The sequence below is a fragment of the Leuciscus leuciscus genome, assembly GCF_965113295.1.
Source record: "Leuciscus leuciscus genome assembly, chromosome: 6".
Taxonomy (NCBI): domain Eukaryota; kingdom Metazoa; phylum Chordata; class Actinopteri; order Cypriniformes; family Leuciscidae; genus Leuciscus; species Leuciscus leuciscus.
Window position 1 is genome coordinate 26042210 of NC_138730.1, and position 17527 is coordinate 26059736.

Genomic DNA, 17527 nt, shown 5'->3' on the forward strand with positions numbered 1-17527 from the left:
GAGTTGTATCCTTGTGAACATTAGTTTTAACGTTGTCATATTGCAGTGGAACCGGCTCTGATCTGTGCCCAAACCTGGAAGTCTTGAAACACGGTCATTATGAAGCAATTTAAATGCAAATCTGGCCACTGGCTTGTCCCCAAACGTGCCTCATTGGAGGAGACACCTGATAGAGAGTGGCCAATGTTAATGACATCCTCTGAGTGGAATCATGTTCGGAGGTATTGAAATCAAGAGTGTAAAGAGTTGATAGATTATCTCAGTGACCTTAATGGCTTCTTATTGTTGATGGTTTAAAAGCCTCCAGCTGCTCAACACATCCAGACCTTGAGCGTTTGGTTTCTTCAAGAGCGATCCGCTCATGAGCTGTCATGCCTCACTAACCACATGTGTCATTTGAAAACAGGATCATTGTCTCAATTACTGTGTACTGTAGTTCTCTGGCATTGTGAAATGGCTCATTAAACAGATTGTCTTCTTCTGAAATGAGAAAATTTGGAATGAGAGAATCATTCTCTGGCAAATTTGCATTGATGTTTACAAGTATGCAAAGTCCATATGTTAATAATTATGCATTTTTGCACTACTCATTCTGATAATATAAACAAATACAGTATTGCTACTGAAGTCTGAGGTGATACAATATGAAGCTTTCTAATTAAGCAAAATCACTCTAGCAAAAGTGTTACTGACAGTATGATGTTGCTTATTACACTTGAAAAAACAAAGTTAATGTAATATGGAGCAACTTACAACACAAATTTGCAGCAATTGCGTGATGCTATAATGTCAATATGGCCCTAAATCTCTGAGGAAGGTTTTCAGCACCTTGTGCCAATATTGAAGCACCTTGTTGAATCTTTACCACGAAGAATTAAGGCAGTTCAGATATATATCTAATCTGATATATATATAGAGCGAGAAAGAGAGAGAGCTCCTCCCCATTCCAGGCCTTTTGAAGTAGGTGTTAGGTGTTTGCTTATTAAAGGGATAGTTCACCCAAAAATTAAAATTACCCCATGATTTACTCATCCTCAAGCCACCCTAGGTGTATAATGACATTCTTCTTTCAGACGAATACAATCTGAGTTATAAAAAAATGTCCAGGCTCTTCCAAGCTTTATAATGGCAGTGAATGGCCGTTTCTGTTTTGAAATCCATCAAAGTGCATCCATCCATGATAAAAGTAATTCACACAGCTCTGGGGGTTAATAAAGGCTTTCTGAAGTCAAGTGATGCGTTCTTGTAAGAAAAATATTCATATTTAAAACTTTATCGACTAAAATAACTATTTTCCGGCAGACAGCCGTATGCAAGTCAACTTACCTCAAAAAAGAGTAACACTTGACTATGTATGACATAGGATGTAGAAATAGCGTAAGCTTTGACGCCTCCCACGGTTCAAACAAACAGGGATGGGCAACAAACTCAAGCTCCTCCGACATTACTCTTTAAAAATTGGTCGTTTTAGATTTATAATTCGTGACTGGTGTTTTGTTTTGCTCTATCCTTTACGCTTCCGCGTTCGTCATTACGTTGTGAGTCAGGTCAAGTCTGACCCACCTCAGCTCTTATGGGCCTTTCACACAGGACGCGGTATGCGCGGCGCTTGCCGCTGGGTTCTGCGTTGCCCTTCAGATACAACGCGATTTGCGCTGCGCTATGACGTAGGCGGAGTTTTAAAAACTTTTAGCGGGAGCTCTATTACGTCTGTTGTTCCTCCTTTCGGGCAGCAGCAAACAATGCATCTGTCCCATTCTACATTTATAATGTTACAAAAGGTTCTATTTCAGATAAATGCTGTTCTTTTGAACTTTCCATTCATAAAAGAATCCTGAAATAAAAATGTAAATAACGGTTTTCAACAGTGATAATAATCATAAATGTTTCTTGAGCATCAAATCCTCATAAAATACTGATTTGTGAATACAGCTTTCCTGACGATGGAAAAGTCCTCAAACTTATCTGAACGACCTCAAACTTGTATCGTACAGCTCAGGAAATTCCGACACACACAAGACTAGACGTTCATCCATTTTGATTTCCGTGCTTGTTTGGATCCCCCGATTCTATTGGCCGCGCTGGTAATCGTCACAGAGCGCAGCGGCAAAAGTTGAACTATTTTGAACTTTGACCGCGGCGTGCGCGCGAGCTCGCCAATGATGCGTACCGCTGCGCTTGCGCTTTGGTCGACGCAGCAACAAAACGTCCTTGCGCGGCGCAAGCCATTGAGATGAATGGGTTTTATAGCGCAGCGCCGCGCATACCGCGTCCTGTGTGAAAGGCCCATTAGTATCAAAGGCGACTCGGATATTGTTTTGGTTCAGTGAAAATGAACGCAAACTTTTGCCGTCCTAAACTACGTCATTGTCATGACAACCTAAAGCACGCTGCCTGTCAGCTCAAGCAGCGCGAGAATCAAGAAGCGGGAGACTAAACATATAATGGCCTCAGCTCAGTCCATATTGTTTTAGCCAAATAAGTAAATAAAAAGTCAACCAACAAGGGACAATGAAGTAAAAGAGTCCTGTACTCACATCATGAAGCAAACCACCAACATAACAGCAGATGTGCGTGTAATCAATTGGCTTTCGCCGTTTGTAATTTTCCTTTGAAGAGATCAACCCGCTGCTACATTTCTCTCAGATATGTTAAATGCTTATTCGGCGTCACTGTGATTGTGCATTGTTATATTATATTCCAAAAATTATTTCCTTGAGGACGATATTTCACCCACACACGACACGCCGGTCTGAATTGTTAATGTTTTCGAAAATGTCTACCTCTCCCCCTAGTTTTGATGAATAACGTTAAAATGTATTCGTTCAATTTATTTTATTTTATTAATTTAGGAATGGGTAAACAAACACAGGGGTCTGGACGTCTTTTAAAAGTCGAAATTCTTTTAACTTGCGCGACAGTCATGCGCGAGACTCTGCAAAAAGATCCAAGACAAGCACAACGGTCAAACACATCTGTCTAGCGCATGTTTACATAGAAACACAATGGAAAAGTAGCACACTGAAATGGAAAAATGTGTTCTGTGTGACTGGCCTCTCTGCTGAATGGTTTTTAACAGACTGCTGCTGGCTCTTTTTCCTGCTTTAAAGGAGTTTTTCCTATCATGTTACACAGACTCAGTTTTTTAATTTTTTATTATAGTCAGATTAAATTTTTGTAAACTAAAGAATCATTATTAGAATAACACTGTTTAAAAGGTGTAAAAAAAAATCTAATTTAATTTAAATTGAACTAACATGCTAGCTATAGGGCTTCTCTCAGGTTCTACTTAATCTTTCCTCTCAGCTAAACAAATTCATCTACATGTTTCTCTCACATTTTCTGAAATTAAAAGCTCATATTATCTTGGCCTGACAGAGACAAATGACAAAATCTTTAAATCCTATCAATTAAATACAACCACTCTTTGTGTACATAATTTGCTTCTATATTTGTTGGTCTCAGAGACTCAATTTATAGCTTCACACAATTTGCAACGTTCTATCTAATGAGTTGTAATTAACTGCAATGCTGTGTATCACAGTTCACAGTTGCAGCCAGAGGGCAGAACGTTGTAACACAGCAGAGAGAATGTTCCCTTTCACAAGCTACAATGCACAGGTGGATTCCCACCTGACTTAATGCTAAGCAGTTGATCAGGAAGTAATATTTTGTAAATTTGAAGATATCACTTTTGGCTTTGGGTGCATCTCAATCAGCTCCCTATAGTTCAGTAGTCAGGACACTCATCAGGGATTCGGCCATATTAAGGACTGTCTCAATCGCAGAATCACAGGCACTGAAACGTTTGCTTCCTAAAAAAGTACCACAATGCACTGTGAAAACCAGGGGGCATCGATGCATTCATAGACTCGGGAGCTAGGGAGCTGATTGAGACGCACCCTTAAACATGTCTTTCCTGATTATCTGCCTGATGCTGCTTGTGTTCCTCACATGAGACAAGTGGAATGTGCCATTCTGACCTAAGTCAGTTGGCACTCAAGGGTGCTCAACAGAAAAACAAAAACAAAACTTGTAACATATAATTAGTGGTTTAACAGATGTGACTGTTAAGAAGTCAACAATAATATGTAATAAACTATGGGATGACATTTCGTAGCACATTATTTAAAGGGGACCTATTATGCAAAATTCACTTTTGCATGCTGTTTGGACATAAATGTGTGTTGGCAGTGTGTGTACACAACCACCCAATAGTGATAAAAATCCACTCACTCCTTTTTTATTAATCCCCATAAATCATCAGCAGTGTCTCCCAACGACCTGTTTTCAGAATGCTGTTTTAGTGACGTCACTACAGCCACATGCCCGCCCTCGAGTGTTGACAGACACTGCCGTTTCAACATAGACCCGCCCTGATCGAGTTCACAGCTGCTGCACTGACGAGAATGTCTCCCAAGCGTTGTAGGTGTTGTGTGGCTGGATGTATTAATCCACATAGCTCTCTCTCTCTATTTACTCCCGAAATCTGAGGCAGCCGCTGAAGACGAGGTGGAATTATTTTGTTTTTAAAGAAAATGCTCCCTCAACTCTACCGAAATTCGTTTATGTAACGTAACTTGCGCACTTCTTATAACTTACTGTGTTTACTCAGCTCTTACGGTGATTTTCTGGAGTAAAACTGACGCTTCATCTTTTGTGTTATGTACAATAAACTTTATTAAACTCATCAGTATACACTGTAAAAATAAAAGGTGCCTGGAGGAACCTTTTGGGGTTCTTCACTTTGCCACACCGGCGGAACCGTCTGTAGATCCTCTAGGCACCCTTTAAAAAGGGGTGGTTCTCTGAAGAACCACACAAGTTTCCTGAGGAACTCTTATATTAGGCACTGTGTGGAACCACTTTGGGTGCCTCCAGGCTCCAGGAACCAAATTTCATTTTTTTTTTTATATTTAATTTCATGTTGTTACTATGGTTACCTTTGACTTCTATTATAATAAACAAATTGAACCAAATACAAAATAAGAATTGTTTATTACATATTTGATATTCATTTTTATACATACACTTCCATGCATATGGGAAAAAAAGCTAACTATAGATTAATATCAATGAATACACAAAAAAATTGTATAATACATAAGCAACATGAATAATCAACCATGTATATACAATAGATAAACAAGAAAAGACATCTCAACAAAATGCATGGAAACACATATGTTCCACGAAATAAATCAATGAAAAAAAAATACATTTTGACTAATTAAAAATGTCCATCTTTACTTAACTTTAAAACATTTATGTTTCATTCTGATGGTAAGTCTGACATCACTGTTTCCAAGTCCAAAAGCTCTATCAGATGCCAAAAACAAACAGTGCTAATATGTACTCATTGTGCTGTAATATTCCTGAAAATTATGATCCTAACCTTTATCTCTATACCGGAATCTCAGATGGTTAGTTATTCAGCTATTTTGAATCATAAAATGTTGAAGTCTGTGATGCCGTTAGACTGGAGACTGTAATGTACACTATGGCTTTTGAAAAGCTTAAATGTGTGACTTGAATCAACAGTGTTCATAAATGGTTGTTGAGTATTCTCATGAAACAAGGTAGAGGAAGTAGAAGTAGAGGCTTCGACCCGGAAACAGTATTAAGGTGCAGTAAAATTATCTGTTGTTCTGTGAATGTTCACTGGTGAATTACAGTCATTTAAATAAGAATCCACACGATCAGCAATTTCGTTTGTGGTCAAAAATGTCACTATGGGACCAAGTTGGTGTGAGACAGTGATGCGCGGGTCAATGTATAAACAATCCGCACCCGACCGACGTTTTCAACTAACCCGCCCGCAACTCGGACCGCAAAAAAAAAAAGAAGAAAATATTGTACCCGACCCGCTTCCTGGCCCGCATTTTTTAAAAGTAGTAAATGCATAGCAAGAAGTACACATGACAAAGCCAGCACTTTGGTCATCATCTTTCATTATTTCGGCAAATGTCTCCCACACTTTGCTCTTTCTGTTTGTGTATTTGCGGAGCTTCCACTCCCCAGTCTTCACCTTTTCTCTTGCCGCCTCCATCTCTACCTGCAGACTGAGCTCGTGCGTCATCTTCGCGCCAGTTATTCAGCCAATAAAGTGTAGGCCTATGTATTTCATAGAAAATTGCATGTGAGCGGAGTGGAGCGGGAGCGAGCGGGCGGATCTTGGACAAGAGCGCAGAGCGGCATTTTTAAAAGGATGGAGCGTCGCCCTATTTCCCGCTCCAATTCCGCTCCGCGCACACCACGATTCTGAAGCATGCTCAGTCAAGCCTGACTCAGTCTACTGTTGATGACTGCAAGATGGATTCTATTTTCAGTCAAAACTCGGCTCAATAATGGAGTTCAAAGAGTAGGCTACTTCAAAAAGGAAAATAAGAAGTCATACAGGTGTACTATAATATAAAACTAACTATCATGTGGTAGAAGAAAACGAATGTGGAGACATCGTTTCAGTCAGTAAAGATTCATTTTGGAATCTAAAAAGACATCTCTCGAAAACATGCAGTGTGCTATGTGAACACGCTGGGAAGAAAGCAAAACGTTAGCAAATTGAATAGGCCTACGGTAACTTGTAACAAAGTGTAAATTAAATATAGCGTAATATTCAAACAATTGATACAAGCCCATTTAAATTTTAATCCTGCGCGCTGCGCAAAAGTTCAGTTATAAGAATGTTGGCCTAATAGTTAATTTAGCCTACTTTTAAACTTTTTTTTTTTTTTTACTTTTTTACGTTTCTTATAAAACGTTTATGTATATTTTTTTATATTTTTGTTTATATACATTTTATTTATATTATTAGGCCCATTTATTCGTTATATTTTACAACAGTTTGTGTGTAGGCTACAATGGATATACGCCCATTTCAATTTTAATCGTGCGCGTTGCGCAAAAGTTAACTTATCAAAATTCTGGCCTAATAGTAAATTTACTTTTAAAATTTTTATGTAGGCTATATTTTTGTTTATATAATTGTTATTTATATTATTAGGCCCATTTATTCGTTTAATTTTACAGGACTTTGTGTAGGCTATATTCCTTCTTACATAGGCCTAATTTTTAATTTGAAATAAAACATTTCTATTTGAAAAATGTTGTTGTTGCTCATTAGTTCTTTAGGAGGTAAGGCTGTGGTCTAAGCTACAGTGATATAGGCTACATGTAGATTTTTTTTCCTTTTTTGGAGCGAGCGGGGGGCGATTTGAGCGGAGCGGCCTGATGTAGCTTTGAGCGGGGGAGCGGAGGGGTGGACAGTTCCGTGAGCGATGAGCGGAGATTCTCACCGCTCCACTCCGCTCATATGCTCTCTAGTACTATATAAATTACAAAGGTTTAATTGGCATCTTTATTTCAAACGACCCGACCGACCGCGACCCGAATATCATTAAAAATATTTGTGGATGACTCGTAACCGCGGGTGACCGCGGGTGACCGCAGGCACCCGCTCATTTCGGATCAACCCGCGCATCACTGGTGTGAGATACTGTGTTAGAAAAGTGAAAAGGTACAGCAGATTCGTTTTCTGTTCGTTTTTCCTCTTTTCTGGTGGATGGTCCAGGCACTTCAATGATTTTCAGGTCTACAGGAGGATTTTTATTCTAGTTCAAACTTGTATTACAGCTTACAGAGATCCCTGCAAAGTACAAAATGCACTGTTAGTAAGGTTATTAAAGTGATAGTTGTGAAATTTAAATAATTTCCTCAGCCTTGTGACGTTCCAAACCTGTTTGACTTTCTGTCTGTGGAACCCAAAAGGAGATCTCAGGCATAATGCAACCCCAGTCACCGTTCGCTTTCACTGCATGAAACACAAGCAGAACTTTTTTTTGTAAATCATACATGAAACCATTCTTATGTACACTTGTCTAGTTCAATTCAATGCAACAATTTATGTAAAAATGGTTAAGCTCCAAAAATGTCCCAGAAAAGATCCTAAAAATAATCAATGAGTTCACAACTCATGTGTTATGGGTTGTGTTGTAAGTCTTATGAAGCCATATAATAGCTTTTTCCTTTTTTTTCTTTTCGAAAAAGACTAAACTTGAAGTTATAATTCAGAGTTAAAATGTCTTATATTCAAATCCAAATGATAAAGATATAAGAAAAAATGCATAGCATTATTTGTGAACCAAACCTTTGATATTATTTTTCTGAGTAACGTTAACATGAATGAGATTTGAGAGCATAAGGGAAGATTTTCAGCAGCAGAAATCAGCTAAATTAGTTAGGCTATATCAGCAATTTGAAGACACAGTTGTACATAATATGTTGAATTGAATGACTAAATCAATCTAAGACAATAAGTCAATCATTTCCATTTGTTCATTAGATCAACGTAGTTAGCATCGCGGCTAAAACCTTCATACCAGATTCCCTAATAAGGGACATTCTAAAACGCTTAACGTGAAAAACGCTTAACGTGGCTTACTGTACTAATACAGTGATATTACATGACCAAAATCAGTACACGTCATATTTATAAACCATACTATGTATATAAATATGACGTGTACTGATTTTGGTCATGTAATATCACTGTATTAGTACAGTAAGCCACGTTAAGCCTTTTCTTATAACGGTTTTCTATGGGAGGAAAACGCTTAACATGTAATTAAACGCGTTGCGTTCATATTCTGGGCTCATCTGATTTTTTATACATAGTATGGTTTATAAATATGACGTGTACTGATTTTGGTCATGTAATATCACTGTCTTAGTACAGTAAGCCACGTTAAGCCTTTTCTTATAACGGTTTTCTATGGGAGGAAAACGCTTAACGTGTAATTAAACGCGTTGCGTTCATATTCTGGGCTCATCTGATTTTTTATACATAGTATGGTTTATAAATATGATGTGTACTGAGTTTGGTCTTTTAATATCACTGTATTAGTACAGTAAGCCACGTTAAGCCTTTTTCACGTTAAGCGTTTTAGAATGTCCCCATAATAAACGAGTGGTAAACACTGTAAAAACGTAGTAATGTATAATACATTTAGTTTATATATGTGTGTGTTTGAATATATAGTGAGTAGACTCTGTATTTATATTCATTTGGCGAATTTACAAACCTTGTAATGGAGAGCCGAACAAATGGCGGAAGCTTTGATGAGGAGAGCCGTTACTTTCAAACCCGATGACGTCGATCAGCTGAGCTTTGTTGCGCGCGAGCAGCGCGAGCATCACTGAAGCGACGCAACCCGGTATCACGACAAGACGTGAAATAATCACGTTGGTCCCCTTTGGAAAACGTGTAGATGTCACAGTTTAACGCCCTCAAACGTGAATCTTACACGTACCCTCAAACGTGAATCTTACACGTCCTCAAACGTGAATCATACACATGTAACGTTACCCTCAAACGTGAATCTTACACGTACCCTCAAACGTGAATCTTACACGTCCTCAAACGTGAATCATACACATGTAACGTTACCCTCAAACGTGAATCTTACACGTACCCTCAAACGTGAATCTTACACGTACCATTATCCCGGGACGTTTGCTAATCCTACCCCAATCTAATCATAACCATTTCTTAAAACTAAGTTACGTAGGCTACATTTATAAAGAAAAACAACAGACAGACAAGTATAATCCACAATAATGTATTTATTGAGAAAATGTCAAAATCGGTACCAAAAGTTGTTCACGTGACGATGTGTCGCAGTCCTCTCTGGCAGTGGTTTTGTATGAGGTAACAGAGCAGAATTTAAGTTATTAATTCAAATCCATGAAAATGTTAATCCGTCTTCGGTTCGGTAGTTCGGTTCGCTCTGAGGGCTGCGCGCTTCATTTCAAATGTGAATGTGCATGACGTAATCTGTGACGAAGCAGGCGAGGCGAGAGCCAATGAGCGTTTGATATTGCCGTAACCATAGTAACCTTGAGGGCGCAATTTTTGAATTTGAATTCATAACAAGCGCGGGGTTTGACGTTTACGGTCAAGATGACGATTACTGGATAAAGGGCTGAGTTTGGATCTTTTTCTTGCAAATAATATATGGATTCTGAAGGTTTGGATTACATCAAGCTAATAAAATTGATGTATTTTGTGAATCGATGTTGTGTTGTAAGGTTAGTATATTATGGTTATTAGGAACGATAAATAAATTATTGTGATACTCGTCTGTCTGTTGTTTTTCTTTATAATTGTTGCCTAGGTAGTTTTAAGAAATGGTTATGGTTAGGTTTAGGGGTAGGATTCGTGGCTCAAACTATCTTTTAATGCCATATTGTTCATAAAAATGCAATTTTCATACACATATCTGTCCATACGTTTTATCATTTTAATATTGTTCATAAAATGGGTATGTTTAGGTGTGGGAGTAGAAGGGATCTTACATTTATAATCTATAAAATGGTAAGGAAATTGTACAGATATCTTCAATGGCAAACGTGTATGATTCACGTTTGAGGACGTGTAAGATTCACGTTTGAGGGCGTTAAACTGTGACATCTACACGTTTTCCAAAGGGGACCAACGTGATTATTTCACGTCTTGTCGTGATACCGGGTTGAGCGACGACAGTAGAGGAATAGCAGCAGTTTCGTAACAGAATAAAACTTCTCTCCTCATGGTTCTTCTTCTTCATATTATTAATATTATTATTATTTAGTGTTGTTGTTCAAGGTTTAAATTACTTAATAAAATAGGCCTATACTAAATAAATGTAAGCTCTTCCAGGAACCACTTAAATGTTAAAAGATCTTCCAATAATCCTTTTATCGCATTCAAGTTCCCCTATTTTCCCCCAAAGCACTTCGAGGTCTCATGGTAATGAAAAGGTGACTCCAGAACCTCAACTAAATACAAAGTGCTTAAAGGATCCCATAAGTTCCAGCAAGAACCTCAAAGATTGGCAATGCTCCTCCAGTAACCCTACTACAGGAGAAAGAGCTTTGAGGCACCTAAATTACATTTTGAAGTTCCTTGAGTATCCGACAGGATATTTGAGGCTCCTTTGGTTTTTACAGTGTATGTTTGATCATCATTCGGACCTGGTCCGAAACAGCAGACTATGATAAAGCATCCAGTATTCTGATGGATTCCCACTAACAATAAAGTCATCAGGCTTACCTCTGATTGGTCTCAGTTCCACATGTAGGCTATTAATAGTGGATACATACAAGACAATTTAAACATGCTGTAAAAAATGATCTGTTGGGTATTTTGAGCTAAAACTTCACATACACACTCTGGGGACATCAGAGACTTATTTTACATCTTGTGAAAAGGGGCATAATAGGTCCCCCTTAAATTGCTCTCTTTTGGTGTGTCCCAAACACTTATTTTTTTTCTGATAATTACTTTCAGCAAGCTTTTTGATTTAATTTCAAATAGATTTTTAACTCTCATTGACTGATTTTTCTGGCTTTTCATTCGTACTGTTATACGGGCGCTATGATATCTTCTGAAAGAGTAGGCTACTGAATCTTCGGATCAATACACAGGAGAAATAAGGCGATAGCATATCATGTAAAATAATATGATCATCAACGTTAACCAGCATAGCCTATAAATCAAAAGTGTCTACCAGGTAGTCTATAGGATTGTGGATGTTTTGGGGACTCTACTCCCTCTATGTTTTGATCAACAGTCTGAATCCGATCTGGATGTAATCTTTGACAAAAAGATTGTTTTTTTCTCAGCTTTATACTCAAAATGTAGCTTTTTTATGAAACCCACTTTCAAGTGTTGATTAAAAAAAAGAATGCATTAAAGGGTTAGTTCACTCACTCTCATATCGTTTCACACCCGTTCATCTTCTAAACAAATTAAGATATATTTCATCCGAAAGCGTTCTGACCCCCATAGACGGCAACGTTATCACCACTTTCAAGGCCCAAAAAGGCAGCTAGTAAAGACAATGTTATAGTTAATCTGAAAAAAGATTAAGCGCACAAAAAGTATTCTCGTCGCTTCATAACATTAACCACTGTAGTCACATGGACTATTTTAACGATGTCTTTACAACTCTTTTCTCGAAGATGAACGAAGGTCTTACTAGTTTGGAATGACATGAGGGTGAGTAATTAATGACAGAATTAGAGGGAAACCGGGACGAAAGTAACAAAGTGATTTTCTCCGAGCCAAATAAATAAATGGTTATGTCCATTTTTTCTTTTTGTGAGAGAAGAGGCATTGATTTTGCCATTGACTGGCGCTAACGATTTCAGCAGCTTTCAGTCCATAATGGCGGACGTGCCTCCGCAGCGCCATCTACAGACTGTGTTACCCATAACACAGTAGAGTTTCGCCTCAAACACTGGAGCGGCGCTGCTGAGTTGCCATGGAAACGGCGCAGCACCACTGCAACTGACAAGCATCAAAACTCCCTCTCTCGCTGTTGTTTTCACTACTTTCAGGTGAGTTTAGCCTCTGTTCCTGACACTTTTCTTACATTTTATTGACACACATGTTGAATATACTTTATAGAAATAGTTTAGTGTCTTCGAAAAAGTCCGTAAGCATCTCATCCGTTTTCAGATAGATAGATGTTAGTATACAGCAGGTCCAGGGTCCTCTCCTCTCTAGTATGACATCTCACATACTGGGTTAAGTTGGTTAGTGTGTTGTCCATAGTGACGTGTTTGAAGTCACCCGAGATCACTATGAGGGCACTCGAGTGTTGAGTCTGAAGTTCAGCAATGGTGGAGTGAATAACGTTACACAGCGACGTCGGGTTAGGAGAGGGCGGAATGTAAACAGCAACGGCGATGGCATGTGAAATTTCATGTAATATTCAAATTTTTTGAAATCCTGTTTTTATGGGGTTTTATGAGAATCCATCCTAATTTCTTTCCTCAAGAAGACTGCAACTACTCTGTTGTCCATTTCAGTCCCAACAATAAGTCCCTTCTATCGCTGAAAGTCGAGTCTGTCAAGTTGTATTTCTGGCATAAGTTTTAATTCGCTTTAGGGCTGAGAATGTCCGCTCGACAGAAGCAGTAAAGAGGGACAGTCACCGTAAAACATGACGATGTGTGTACAGCTGCCCCATGCTCTCACACAGTTTTTTTTTTAAGGAAATCAATGAGATCAGCGGGACTTTGTTTATTTGGCCTTCAAAATCAGTCATGGCATACATTACAGTCAGTTCTGTTTTTACCCGGGACAGATCGAATAGAGTTCCGTGACTCTGCGCTAAAGCTACAATATGTAATTTTTTTACAACCTTTACAATAACAAAGGCTTAGGTTGATGACGCAGTGATAAGTGGAATGATGGGACTTGCTGTCATGCTGATGGATCTAATAATGTTTATGAATGAGTGAAAACATTCATGTTTTTTAACATGACTGTGGTATTAAGCAGGTTGCGATTGCTATTAAGAGACAGATATCAGCGCCACAAGCGAGTCCCGCGGACAGTGGTGGACGAAGTACACATACCATGTACTTGAGTTAAAGTAAAGATACTCAAGGTAAAATATTACTCAAGTAAAAGTAGAAGTGCTGCCTTTAAACATTCACTTGAGTAAAAGTAAAAAAGTATTTGCCTTCAAATGTACTTAAGTATCCAAGTACTATGATTTTTTTATTGCTATAATGTCCTATTATAATTTGTCACAAGACTCTTGCTTAACTCAGTCTACGTGAAGACTCTGTCACTCTTGGCACATCAATCTATTAATAAAATGACATTAATTAGTCTATATATATATATATATTTTTTTTTTTGAATTGAATACATTTTCTGTGTGTTTAATTTTGGACGGAAGAGGACTGATCCCATAAGGTATAATACATTTACAGTATTTACTGTACATATTTTTCACAAGCGTCTATGGTCATAATTATAAACATCCTAATGTTATGATACATTCACATAAACCTGCACAATGCCATTGAATATATATACACACTACATTATGGGAGCAGCCAATTTCCCTACAAAATTAAACACCAAAACGTATTAATGCAGTGTTTCTGCTACTCCTCAGAAAAAAAATGCTATTATATGCAAGTAATTTTAGTGTCAAGGTAATAAGCAATGTTCATTATGCGTCAGTATTTACCGCTAATTGCTGCAATAATAGCTGCTGCTCTCTGCCCCGCTTAAAATTATTGGCAACACAAATTGTTTGGAACTATTGAGAGCTACACGAATCACGTGACCGCGCGGCGGCGAGATCACAGTAGGCTTGTTCGACTTGAAACGGCACACTGCACAGACCAATCGGTGAATGACATTAAAATACCGCAAGAGCGATTAGAGAGTAGACGGCTCTGTATGCTTTTCAATCGCTCTCGCGATTTCGCTCTATACTTTGATGTCATAAACTGATCGGTCTGTGCAGCGCCGATTCAAGTCGAACAAGCCGTGTGTGTCGCAACCTCTTATACTGTCTATGGTCGCAACTCTCATATTTAACGGCTCTGGTTCGCGCTTAGTAGATACCACCAAGGCAAGTTCAAAACAAAGCGTGCACGTTGTAGGCTACTGTGATTGGTGGCTCGTTTGACCAGTTAAGTTTTTATCCACTCATAAATAAAAAGGAACGACTGATTTTGAAAATGTAGTAGAGTAAAAAGTAAGATATTTGACTTTGAAATGTAGTGGAGTTAAAGTAAAAGTCTTCCCAAATTTAAATACTTCAGTAAAGTACAGATACGCAAAAAAGCTACTTAAGTACAGTAACGAATTACATTTACTTCGTTACTGTCCACCACTGCCCGCGGATATAAAGGAATAAGGACATTTAATTCTACCGAACTACCCACAAGTGCTGAATTACTACTCTTACAGGTCAGTTTATTTGACGAATTAAACTTGTTAGGTAACGCTGCGCTGTTTCACTTGGTCTACACCCAGGGCCGGTTCTAGACATTAGGAGGCCCTAGGCAAAATTCATGTTGGAGGCCCCCCACCCCCAATAAAAAAACACTTGAAACAAATATGATTCCTAACCTTTTTATTTATACAACATTTAATTTTAAAAGCAGTATATTTTTACTTACACAGTACATAAGTTTGGACACATTACTATTTTTAATGTTTTGAAAGAAGTCTCTTATGCTCATCAAGCCTGGATTTATTTGATCAAAAATACAGAAAAATAATATAGTGAAATATTATTAAAATTTAAAATAATGGTTTTCTATTTTACTATACTTTATATTTCTGTGATGCAAAGCTGAATTTAGTGTCACGTGATCCTTCAGAAAACTTTATAATATTCTGATTTATTATCAAATGTTAGAAATGGTGCTTAAAGGAGAAGTTCACTTTTAAAATGAAAATTCTGTCATCATATACTCACCCTCATGTTGTTTCAAACCTGTATGAATTTCTTTCTTCTGCTGAACAGAAAGGAAGATATTTAAAAGAATGTCAGTAACCAGACAGTTTTTGGGTCCCATTGACTTCCATAGTAGGAAAAAATATATACTATGGTTACTGACATTCTTTTAAATATCTTCCTTTCTGTTCAGCAGAAGAAAGAAATTCATACAGGTTTGAAACAACATGAGGGTGAGTATATGATGACAGAATTTTCATTTTAAAAGTGAACTTCTCCTTTAATATTTATTTTATAACCTGTGATACTTTTTTTTCAGGATTTTTGATTATTAAAAAGTTGTTTTAAAAAAGTCTTCACTATCACTTTTTATATATTTAACACATCCTTGCTGAATATTCCTGTTTTTTCTGTATTTTTGATCAAATAAATGCAGGCTTGTAGAGCATAATAATAAACTTCTTTCAAAAAACATTAAAATGGGTCCAGACTTTTACCGGTACTGTGTGTAGGCCTACATATTAATCAAACTTTATCTAAGGTAATCTCTTTTTTGTTTAATGAAGATGTTATTGTTGTTGTTGTTATTTTGCTGTTTTATTCAATTTATTCACAGTTCCAGAATCCCACTTCAGTAGATGAGCATAAGTGCTTTTATATTGCATTGCTACCTTAAATATGCTATACACAAATCAAGTGGAAGAGAAAGACACGATCGCTACTGAGCAGAAAAAAATATATAAACTGATATTATTGGCGTAATGTCAGGGTATAATCTAATCATCAGCAGAATTTAGAAGATAGACCCATAGATATGAGATCCTTTATTTGAAACATTTAAAAATGTTGTAGTGTGTTGGCTTTTTTATTCATTGTAGGCTACGCGCAAATTCAAAGCGTCGCGTCTGGGCACGTTAATGACGCTCGCGCTCTTTTAAACTCGTAATAAAGCGGTGAATGATTTTTCCAGAAATGACGCTGATCTACAGTACAAGTTTATATTTAGAATACATTGCAATCACTCCAAAATAGATGACGACAACTCACACACCTGCATTATGAGCTGTGCTTCTTTGTGTGCTTATTAGGCTTTTGCTTCGCAGCACCTGATGGATGCGTTCGTTACACATACTTTCAGAAGCCGGCACCCGCTTTGTAACGGACACATTAATTGGTTTAACTGCAGTAATGTTACAGTCTATGGTTAAGATAAACATCGTCACTATTTTAAGTTAATTAATAAATATTGAAATAAATTGTAGATAGGACATTTGAAATGTTTTTTTTTTTTTTTTTTTTTGTCCCTCTGTCTGGGCCCCATCCCGCCAATCGGGCCCTAGGCACGTGCCTAGTTTGCCTTTGCGTTAATCCGGCTCTGTCTACACCATCGGTTCCCAACAGGGGGTCGCGGCCCACAAGGGGGCCTCAGCGAGCTCTGTGGGGGGTCGCGTCGTATTTTGAATAGTTTTGAGCAATGAGCATTAAATAAAAGTCCTTAACTTTTTTCAGTTCCAAATTTACAAAGTTTATATAATGAGCGAGTTCATCATGAATCCATTTTCCAATCCGTGTTTTTGTCTTATCCTAAACCACTATGGTACACCTATAATAAGTGTTTACATTTGGACTATTTCACACTGGTTCGGATCGCTGCCGCTGCGGAGTAGCCCAGTACCTGCGTGACTCGTCATAGACGCACACAGAGAGAGAAGTAGTTCCGGCTACAATGTTCTTCCGAAAGACGCATTATTCTGTTAATAAACGCAAGTTTATTATCGTTCGCTATAGCGCCAAAAGCGTCAAAAATAAAGCCTCACATTGATAAAGCCTCACAAATAACATGCAAGTATTGAGGTCCCAGACAGCAGTCATTTAGTAATAGCCTATATACTTTTTTTAACTACACACCAGTGTGAATATTTTTGTTATTGCATTTCAAATAGGGCCAATTTATAGGCTACTCCTAGGCTTACGTTTTTAAATTACAAAGGGCCTACTGATGTTTTTGTTCTGGTATTTTCAATATTATAGGCTATTATTTGTGCATAAACATATCTGGTTATAGTAAACATACCGTTTGCTTGAAAACAACATATTCTGTCATCCTTGCTGCAAGCTTACAAGAGCGATAATATCATTAAATGTGAAGGGGGACCCTAAAATATTTTCTTGGGAAAAAGGGGGTCTCAGACAAAAAAAGGTTGGGAACCACTGGTCTACACTATCACACTAAACTGCATTTGAGTGTGTTTAAAGTTATAATGTTATTCTAT

The 17527-nt window shown here is 37.7% G+C and overlaps 1 long non-coding RNA gene across 1 annotated transcript; it reads right to left on the reverse strand.

Moving 5' to 3' along the window:
* Positions 1–5092: 5092 nt before the first annotated feature.
* On the reverse strand, positions 5093–5753 carry LOC309501292. Its single transcript, XR_014206854.1, has 2 exons — positions 5674–5753; positions 5093–5640 (listed from the first exon to the last, which is right to left on the reverse strand). It is a non-coding gene; the product is annotated as an uncharacterized lncRNA (long non-coding RNA).
* Positions 5754–17527: the final 11774 nt, after the last annotated feature.